At 35.5% G+C, this 11,570-nt stretch overlaps 1 protein-coding gene across 1 annotated transcript in view; it reads left to right on the top strand.

Annotated features, from left to right (window-relative positions):
• Nucleotides 1-10,642, top strand: part of LOC107618919 (F-box/kelch-repeat protein At3g23880-like) — a 21,102-nt gene extending 10,460 nt beyond the window's left edge. Inside the window, exon 5 of the mRNA XM_016321102.2 lies at nucleotides 10,595-10,642. The gene's annotated coding sequence lies outside the window, so the exon portion shown is untranslated. The remainder of the gene's footprint in view (nucleotides 1-10,594) is intronic.

Genomic DNA, 11,570 nt, shown 5'->3' with positions numbered 1-11,570 from the left:
ACCTATATGTATTTATTAGAGCAAAAAAAAAAAAAAAAAAAAAACAAACAAAACGAAAGCAACACAAAAAATTTGATTTCAGATAAATCAAAGCCATATTTCTTTTTCTTGATAAAAAGCTTTTAACAAACACTCTATAAATACTATAAACAAAACTTCTAAATTAATAACTATGCAACAATGAAAATTACACTTCAGACCTTCCTATCATGGTTGAAATTGTAGTTTCCGTTGAAGAATGTAAAGCCATTTTGGCAATACTAATAATAATAGCTACACAACACTTATAGCAAATTGATACTAAATAAATAATTCTTACATCATGAACACAATTTTAATAGCATCATAAACTTAGAAACTCTCATAATAAAAACTCATTCATGAGTGTTTCTAACTCTAAGTTATTAAATTTGTATCAGTACACCAATTTTACAATAATGGCAGGCTTAATAATTATGAATTATCAATTATAAAGTTCTACTAAAACTGGCCTAGAGACCCTTTAGTTTGAATCAGCCTAAAAAACAGAGAAACAAAGTAAATTACCAAAAGTTCCACCCCTAAAAGTTCATTAAATTTCATATCTTTTCTAATCAAAACTACAAATGCCCAAATCAATCCAATGACAAAAAATTCCATTGTCTCTCATAGATATAGATCTTTAGTGATCATAACATTTTGTGGGTACTGTGACCAAGTGCAAGTCACAAGACCCAATCCAATAAGAATATTAAATATTGGTATAGAAGTGAATTGAAGAACAAATCAAATAATCAATCAAAAACTTCAAGAAAAAAAAAAAAACACAGAGAACATAATTGAATGAAAAGTAACTCACCCCCAAAAAGATTCAAATTCAAACATTCAGATTCAAACATGCAGATTTTTTCACATATTCATAATGTGAGAGAGAAATAAAAAATACTTATCAGTTACCATAGGCAAAGAGACAGAGGAGGAAGACGGTGACACAGAAAGCTGCAACAGTTAGAGGAAAGGGGCTCGACAGCGATAACGCTCGGCGAAGGGTTCGGCAGCGCAGCGGCGGAGACTCGGCGAGAAATTCAGCAACACAACGACGACGACTCAGCGAGGAGCTCGGCAGGACGGCAACGCAGCGACAGCAGCAGGCTGGGTGGCGCAATAGGGCGACCAAAACTGAGCTTGACTGTGGAGAAGAAGTGACTATGAGGTCTCTGCTAGGGTTGGGGTGATGGGGTCTGAAGGTATGAGTATGAGGGCATGAGGTTGTGAGAAAACCCTAATATATATACTTCGGGGCGAGTTCACCTGACCCCGACCTCGCTCCGGGTCGGGTTTAAACCCGTCCTGATCGGGTAGGGGTGGGGTGGGTATCCACGGGTTTGGGTACTCTTACCACCCCTAGTCATGTGCCTAAATCAACGTCCACCATCGCAATGTTGCAACCATATTTCCTTGTTAAATCTACCGGCCTAATATGCCATCTCACGTGACAGCGTCCTCAAAACATCCATGTACCACTCTTACCCAACATTACTAGGACTGTAAGCAGTATTAATGAGATATCGCTTGCCCTCGAATGATTTGAACCGAGACATGAAGTTCACTGCTATGTGTTTGACGCAATACCCATGGTACGCCCTAGGAGGCTTCCAGAGGCTGTCATCGACTCTAAGTGTGGCCTTGATTGCTTGGGACCTATCTGATATAATCAAAAGCCCTTCTTGTGGTGTCACATGACGTCTCAAATTGGTAAGAAAGAACGACCATGACTTCGTACTCTCAAACTCAACAATTGCGAATGCCACAGGGAGGATGTTACTATTACTGTCTTGTGCAACTGTAATTAGCAACACACCACCATATTTGTCATATAAGTGCATGCCATTGATGGAGACGAAAAGCTTACAATGCTTGAAAGCTTCACCACAGGGAGGGTATGCCCATAACATCTTGTCGAACTGACCGCAATCACGCACCATCAAGTGACCATCATAGTACGGAACCACACTGAGATCACATACTGTGCCAGGACAACAACTCTGCGGTACTTGGAGCAATCACGACACCTTGTTGTATGACTCTTCCCAATCACCATATATCTGTGCAATTCTTTTGTTTTGCCATCCAAACCTTTCTGTATGACGGCTTGTAGTGATAGCTTTGTCTCATTGTACTCTATAGAATAGGGATGGTAACTGATGAACTGAACTGCATTAGGAGCAAGATGATTCTACATATGAGGTTGATGTCCAACTATTGATGATCCTAAGACAAGGTGGGAGATAAACACGTGTGTGGTCCACCGAATTTACGCACCTCCCTAACGATTTTAAATATAATCAAATTAAAATATAACCAAAATAACAACAACGAATAAGATAACGAACTAAAATACTATAACACTAACCAATATCTGAGATTCTGTCTGAGAGCGACACGAAGACTCCAAGGACAACCATCGGTGAATTGCCGGCAACGCACGTAGTACTGTAATCGATCCGACTCGACAACTTAATACTCAATACTTCTCTGAATGTTGTCATTCTTCACGTCTAGCAGCACTACCTCTCTGCTTCTGAATCTGTGACCAACCCTACACTCCACACCGTCATTGGTATTGTAATCGTCCGCCCCATATTTGAAAACGGAGTTACGTCATGCATCGCATCCAAATCTAATATATGGTAGTGGCTGGATACAGATAATAACTCCGGAGTTGGATACGGAGCAAGCAAAAGGTATCAAACTGATCCACCAAGGGGAGCTTCTGGTATGAACTCATCCTCGTCATCACCCTTAGAGGAATCACTTTCGTGGCTATCGGCAATGTACTCTTCGTTGGACTCCTCATCGTCAATGTCCATGTCTACCATTGGACTAGCACAATGCAAGGGTTGTGGTGCAAGAGGAAGGTCATCCTATACAAAGTTTGAGCTGCCAGAACCACCACAACCAACATCACGAACCTCCGCAGAAAGCTCCATCACTTGTTCCACCATGATTCTTCTGTGCACGTCAAACATTGGGCGTACATGCTCATCGCCATCGAGACAGAACAGATGAAACCGAAATACACCATTCCTCATCGGTGTTAGCATCCTATACCCAACTCTACAACCTCTTTTCTCTCTCCACCGCCGACATGTGTCAATATCAGACTCTTTAACTCGGACAACAAATTTACTCTTTAAGTTCGCAGCAATGCAGAATTCTCACACACAAATATAACTCTATTGTCATTGTTTCTCATCTAACTGTTGGAATACACCATTACAATGAAGAAACCACTGACACTAGCCATTTTTTACTAAGTTTTTGGAAGAAAAACAGAAGAGAATAAGGATTGAGAGTTTTGTGGTGAATACTAATGGTTTGAAGATCCTTTATAGTTGGTTGATTTTTGTCATACTGTATCTCGTTTACTATGTAAATGTTTTAAGTTATAACATAACTCGTTTACACAATAAATGACATAAATTTAGCCGTATTTCATTTACACGATACCAACGTAATACGTAGACATGTGTTTGTGCCTTATCTCATTTATATGGTTATACTTATCTGTTATCTCATTTATATTGGAAAGGAGATAAATGATGTTATGGAAATTGTAAATACTCTTCAAATTACCTATTTTCGTAATTGAAACCAAGGTTCTGAAAACCGGTTCGGACCGGCCGATCGAACCGGTTGAACCATGAACCAAATAGAAAGGCGACTCGGACAATAAGCAAAACCGAAAAATTTAAAAACCGTAATTAGACCGGTGAACCGGTCGGGAACCGGTCGGTCGAACCGAACCGTGACCCGGCCGGTTTTTTGAGGGGAGAACAAAACGCCGCCGTTTCAGCTGCGGATATGCACTTAGCCCTAACTCCATCTTCCCTTGCTAGATGCCCAGATCCAGATTCCACTCATTCCAGAACGCTCTGCCTCTCTCACACTCAGTCCAGGGCAGGGCTCCTCTCAATCGATCTCCTGGCCGTCCCTCACCTCCGTCCAGCCACTGCCTCGTGCCGCCGCCGTCGTTCCTTTGAGCAGCCACCGTCTGCTCGCTCACTTTCCCTCCATCGCGCAGTAGCCATCGATATCAACCTTCCCTTACATCGCGCAGCCATCGCAACCTTCCTCCGTCGCGCAGCCACGCCGCCGCCGAAGGTGCTCCTCCGCAACAATTGTCCCGTTCGAAGCCCGTTCGAAGGTTCTCCACCACTGCTCCTTGTCTTGGTCACTCGGTATCTCTGTCTCCCTCTTGCATGCTCTGTTGAAGGCTTCTTCTAGGTCAATTTTTTTATTAACTATGAATCTATGATTGAACGATTGTTTGATTCTGTGAAGCTCTGTGAACTGTGAAGTCAGTGAAGTGTGAAGCTCTGTGAATAATTTTTTATTAACTATGATTAAATAATTGTTTGTTTCTTCTAGCTTCTAGTTCTAGGTAATTTTTTTATTAACTATGTGATTTACTTTTAGTGTGTGGTCTGGTGCTGTAGTCTCTGTTTAGTCTCTTGTTGAACTGCCAGTGCTGCTACCTCTGTTGCTGTTTCTGTCGTGCCTTACCATCTTGTTACCACTGATTTCATCTGCCCTCATTCTTGTTCTACTTCAAAATCATGCTAAATTTGTGGGTGTCCGTCCTTTTTGAATATGTTTATAAATAATAAGATTAGGCATTGATTTTTTTTATTATGGTTTTGGTGTGTATTTGATGATGTTCAAATTTCAAGATTTTGTTACTGGCTCCTAAAAATTGGATTTATTTTCTAATATTCTTAACATCAAAAAGATTTGGAAGAGTTTGTTACTCTTTATTAAAAATGTGCTGAAACTTTGTTAAAATTTGGCTGAAAATTTTGTTATAAGTTAGATAGTTAGATAGATAGATGGGATATGCTAAACTGAAACTTGAAGGTGGAGAATGTTTCTTATGTCCAGTTGCTTATAGGGAGTGAAAATGGCATGTTAGCTCAAAGAGGAATGTTGGCAGCCCCAAGAATGGCAAGCCTTAGGAGCTTGATGAGGCTTGCCACCCTTCATTGGCCCTTTTCATGAATGAGATCAAGATGGGATGAAATTAATAACAACAACATTAACAAGAGTTCTTTGCCTTCTGATTCAATGATAATTTGGTATCTTGTCCTTGAGACTGGAAATTTCTGGTTACATTATTGGCTGTTGCTGATTTATCATGCTATGATGCTGAGCTTAGCTTTGAATAGATGATTGAATATTTGTTATTGATTTGGTTAATTCAATGATTTTTTTTTTGGTTTAACATGTTCTATGGACACTCTTTGTTTCCGAACTTCCTCCTTAACGCCAAAGTACTTTATTTCCATATGCTTGGCACCTTTAGAATATCTATCATTTTTTGAGAAAAATACTGCTGCAGAATTATAACAATAAATTTTCAATGGCCTAGCAATTGAGTCAACAATGCCTAGTCCTGAAATGAAATTTCGCAGCCATAAAGCTTGATTTGTAGCTTCAAAACATGCTACGAATTCTGCTTCCATAGTAGATGTTGCTACAACGCTTTGCTTGGAACTTTTCCATGATATGGCAGCTTCTCCAAATAAGAATAAGTAGCCAAATATAGACTTTCTTGTGTCAACACATCCACCAAAATCTGAATCTGAGTAACCAATTACTTCTAATTGGCTAGACCTTTTGTACATGAGCATATAATTCTTTGTACCTTGAAGATATCTTAAAACCTTCTTTGCAGCTTTCCAATGATCCATTCCAGGATTACTTTGATACCTTCCAAGCATTCCTACTGCAAAGCTAATGTCTGGTCTTGTGCAAGTTTGCACATACATAAGACTTCCCACTACAGAACTATATGAAATTCCTTCCATTCGCTTCTGTTCTATGTCATTTTTTGGGCATTGCATAAGACTAAATTTGTCCCCTTTTTGAATTGGTGCAATTCTTGCGGAACACTTTTCCATGTTGAACCTCTCTAGAACTTTATTTATATAGGCCTTTTGAGACAATCCTAACAATCCTTGTGATTTATCACGAAAAATTTTAATTCCTATCACATAGGATGCCTCTCCCATATCTTTCATTTCAAAGTTTCTAGAAAGATATTCTTTAGTCTCACGCAACATTCCCAAGTTATTTGTTGCAAGCAAAATATCATCAACATATAAGACTAGAAAGATAAACTTACTCCCACTGACCTTTCGGTATATGCATACATCAACAACATTTTCTTCAAAACCGAAAGAAAGAATGGTATTATTAAACTTAATATACCATTGTCGTGAGGATTGTTTTAGTCCATATATTGATTTCTTAAGTTTACACACCATACGACCTTTTCCTTCAGTTGGAAAACCTTCAGGTTGATCCATATAAACTTCTTCATCAAGATTACCATTCAGAAAGGCAGTTTTTACATCCATTTGATGTAACTCTAAGTCATAATGAGCCACAAGTGCCATAATGATACGCAATGAATCTTTCTTAGAAACAGGTGAAAATATTTTTTTATAATCAACACCATTCTTTTGAGTAAATCTCTTAGCAACAAGTCTAGCTTTATATCGTTCAACATTGCCTTTGGAGTCTCACTTAACTTTGAAAACCCATTTACAACCAATACATTTAGCACCTTCTGGCAATGCAACAATATCCCAAACTTTGTTATCTTCCATGGATTTTAACTCTTCTTTCATGGCATTAATCCATTTTTCTGAATCATCACTATTTATGGCTTGTGTAAATGAAACAGGTTCTTTAGATATTCCAATATCTTCTTCTTGTAAATAAGTCTCATAATAGCTTGGAATAGCTGACTTTCTTTCCCTTTGAGATCTCCTCAATGGTATTTTTTGAGACTCATTTCTTTCTGATATTTGTGAGTTAGTTTCTTCATTGGGAGCATTATCATTCAAATCTTGTTCATCACTATTAATGTGTTCAACAATAGTTGGAACAACTCTTTGAGTAGGTGTGGATAAAGGAACACTAACATGTATAGGAACATTAACTTTAATTTCCTTTATTTCTACATTTTGATGATTTTCACTCCCACTAACTTCACCATTTTCAAAGAATTTTGCATTACCAGTTTCTACAATTCTTGGACTATGGTTTGGACAATAAAAAATATACCCTTTAGACTTCTCTGGATAGCCAATAAAATAGCCACTCACTCTTCGAAAATCTAATTTCTTTTCTTGTGGATTAAATATTCTTGCTTCTGCTGGGCAACCCCAAACATGTAAATGCCGTAAACTAGGTTTCCTATTAGTCCATAACTCAAAAGGAGTTTTTGGAACAGCTTTACTAGGAATTCTATTTAGCAAATACATGGCAGTCTTTAATGCATACATCCACAAGAATTTGGGTAAAGAAGAATTGCTCATCATACTTCTAACCATATCCATTAACGTTCGATTACACCTTTCTGCTACACCATTTTGTTGTGGTGTGTATGGCATTGTATATTGTGCACATATGCCATGTCTTTCTAAAAGTTTTGCAAATGGACCAGGACATTGTCCTGTTTCATTATGTTTTCCATAATATTCACCACCTCTATCTGACCTAACAACTTTCACCTTTTTGTCTAATTGCCTTTCAACTTCTTTAATATAAATCTCAATAGCATCAACTGCTTGAGACTTTTCTTTAAGCAAATAGACATATACATAACGTGAAAAGTCATCAATAAAAGTGATGAAATATTTTTCTCCACCAATAGATGGAGCATCAAAAGGTCCGCATACATCAGTGTGTATAATTTCAAGAAGCTGACTACTTCTTGTGGCACCTTTCTTATTTTGTTTGGTTTGTTTTCCCTTAATACAATCCACACATAAACCAAGATCAGTAAAATTTAGATTTTGTAAAATCTCATTCTTTACTAATCTTTCTATTCTTTCCTCGGATATGTGACCCAAGCGTTTATGCCACAAGAATGCAGAACTTTCTTTAGGCGTATTTGGCCTAGCTACATCATTCTGGTACTCAATAAGCAAGGATTCAGAAAATTGATCAAGAAGTTTTAATCTATACAACCACCATCAATTAAAACACAATAACCAACAATATTAGAATTTTTAAATAAATTAAAACAACCATGTCCACCATTAAAAGAAAAACCACAATTGTCCAACTTTAAAACAGAAATTAAATTCCTAGACATTGAAGGTACATAAAGAGTCTTAGGTAAATCTAAATGAAAGCTTGTATCCAACACCAAACGATAAGTTCCTATTCCTTCAATTGGCGCTTTCACACGGTTTCCCATGTAGAGGAACATCTTACTTTGGCTTGTGGTTTGGATCGTAAGGAATCCCTGCATTACATTAGAAACATGAGTTGTAGCACCAGAATCAAGCCACCAAGAATTATGAGGAATATCAATTAAATTTGATTCATAGTACATACATATGTTTCAAATATACCTTTCTTTTCGAACCATGCCTTACGTTTAGGACAATCCTTTTGGAAATGTCCTTCCTTCTTACAGAAATGACACTGTTTTGTATTGGCATGTCCTTTCTTCTTAAAATTCTTGGGCTTTGTCTTTAATTTCTTTTCTGAGTTGCCAGCTTCTTGAACCAAGTTGACAGAATGACCACCACAATCCTTAAGTCTATTTTCTTCCTGTATGAGCTTTCCAATCAATTCATTAACGTCCCATTTTTTCTTCATGACATTATAATTAATTTGAAAAGCTCCATACTCAGAAGGTAATGAGTTCAGAATGAATTGCATCATAAAGGAGTCATCAACTGTCATACCCAGTGACTTTAATTTTGCAGCAATATTAGTCATCTCAATAGTATGCTCTTACATGCTCTTAGACCCATCAAACTTCATGGTCGTGAGCTGTGACATTAATGTACTAGCGAGTGACTTATCAGCAGAACGGAAGCGGTCTTCCACAAACGCAAGATATTCTTTAGCACTTTCTGTTTGTGGAAGGGTAGTCTTAATATTGCTTGCAGTAGTCATTCACATAAACATAAGGCTTAATCTGTTAGAACGTTCCCATGTCTTAAGTGCATACTTTTCATCCTCATCATTGTCATTAGTGACAATGGGTTTCTCTTCTAAAAGTGACAAGTCAATATCCAAAAGACCTAAATGGAACTTCACTTGTTCACTCCATTCAGAGAAGTTTAAACCATTAAACATGGTAACAGATGAAGCTTGCGAATGAATTGAAATACCTGTCATTTAATCATACAATGCTCATATTAAGTTTAATTTTATTATCTACTCAGATTACAGAACATAACAAGCATATTACAGTTCACCTTTGGATAAAATTCTATAATATACTAACATATTAACATACAAATAAATGCCATATTTATCATACTTGAAGATTAAAATTCTCTACCAAATACATATACCATCTTTGGACAATACATATATCTGACCCAAGAATAATAATTTTTCTCGTTCAAGTCTATTAATAATAGAAGAGATTTCCTTTGGGTAAATCTAATTCTAAAATTAATTAACACATTATTAAATATACTGACATTTTACGTTATAACTTGGTCACTTTGGTGTACACAAGCAATAAATAATCTAAATATATTTAATATTATAAATAAAATATTTATAAACTTTTCATAAAATTAGAGTACATTACGTACTCAAAATAATTTCATAATTGTCATCAATACTAAACATAAACTCAAGATTAAATTTATACATGAGTATAATTTATGATCAAATTATAATATTCAAAAGAAAACATATAGAACATATACAACCACAAATATGCAGTTTTGATGGCATAAAATTTTAAACCCACTTAATTAAAATCCAATTATAAATAATTAATCAGAAACATGAAACACCGTGGATATCATAATTAGATCAGAGAAAATCACATACTTTCAAAACACATGCTCTGATATCACATGTAAACCTATTTTAGCGGAAGCATTAATTAGGATCTTAAAAGTTGTGATTTTCATACCTGGATTGGTTGCCATAACAAGTCCTGAGAGTTAAATTTTAAAACTGATTTGCAGAGTTTTGGTTACAGTATAGTTGAACTTTAACACTGGGTTCTCTCTCTTTCCTTTCTTACAGACGTTCATCAAGATGGCAGTTTCTCAATATTTTTTGTGAGTGAAAACTGTAAAGACGTCGTGTGTATTGAGGCAGAGAGAAGACCACCTTTTATGTGTTATTATCTTTGAATCTAATACGTCCATCAAACATTAGAATTAACGGATAAAATTAAATCATTAATAATTTATAGATAATTACAATTAGGCCAGAACAGAAGTATAAATTACAATAAACTTCCAACAGTTATGAAAGCCTTCTAAGGCAAGTTAATTCTATTGTTGTTTGGTTATACTTGAACATTTCCTTTGGAATTCTCTTGGGACTCATTATCGGGTTTAGTCCTTATTGTGTTTCGGCATTTATAATGGGTAATGGCTAAACACATTATACAATTGATTTAATTCTACTGCTGTTTGATCATACTTAAACATCTCTCATGGCATTTTTCTTTTGACATTTTGCAATTGATTTCTCATGTTTTGATTCAAATATCCATCAATGCCACTGATTCAGTAGTTTTTCTGTTAAATGTTTTGTCTTGTTGCATCTATAGGTGTTCACACATGACATATTACAAGAAGTTTGTCAGGCTCTGGTGTGCATGTTTCACAGTTTCAGACTCAACATTACAACGTATCTCTTCTAAATTTTGTATTAAATGTATTGTTTTAGGATTAATGGACTTATGCTCTTCCTTTGTTCTTGTTCTAAGAAAGGGATGGACTGTAAATTGCACATACTTAATTAAGACTAATGGATTTTTTAATTCCACACTTTTATTTAATTATGGCGGACAAAGTCAGGGCTAATGGGGCTAGCAAAACTGCTCCACACCAAAGTTTGTCTTCTATATGTTGTAGAATAAATGTTTAAGTCTTGTTTCATTTCAATTTAAATATTTTTTAGCTTATAACTTTTCTAATTAAGGATTTATCATTAATAAGCCTTCTTTCTGTCGATATTTCTATCATTAGTACGAATGCTTAAAATAAAATTATTCGTTACTAAAGTAAGACAACTTGTATGAAACCTTTTCTTAAGGTTCAAATGTATTCACATTTATTTATGTAAACTTTATAGAAATAAAGGCATAATTTTTGTTTTAAAAAATTTAAAATTTATAAAACTTATCTCACGACTCGTGAGTCTAATCATGTGTAGAAAATGGTAGAAACTTATCCTACTATTATAAAACGGTTACAAAGTATACTATGCAAGCAAAGTAATATATAAATAATATTTATCTTTCCTCCTAAAAATAGATGTTTACAGATGAATAAAAATAGATTATTTACAACTATCAAATAATCATGATAATAAATAAATAAGCGACGAAGAAAAGAAAAATAAATTGAAAAGAACCAAAAGAAAAGATGAGGATGGAAAAAAAAATTTTTTTTTTGTATTTTTCTACAAAAAAGTTGTACTTATTGATAAAGAGGTGAAAAAAAAAAACTTTCCATATTTTCTTTCACAAATTTATGTATTTTCTTTCAAAATTTGGTATTATTGGAGTATTTGGAACATTT

This window comes from Arachis ipaensis, chromosome B09 (assembly GCF_000816755.2).
Source record: "Arachis ipaensis cultivar K30076 chromosome B09, Araip1.1, whole genome shotgun sequence".
NCBI lineage: Eukaryota > Viridiplantae > Streptophyta > Magnoliopsida > Fabales > Fabaceae > Arachis > Arachis ipaensis.
This window is presented reverse-complemented; position numbering and strand designations above follow the sequence as displayed.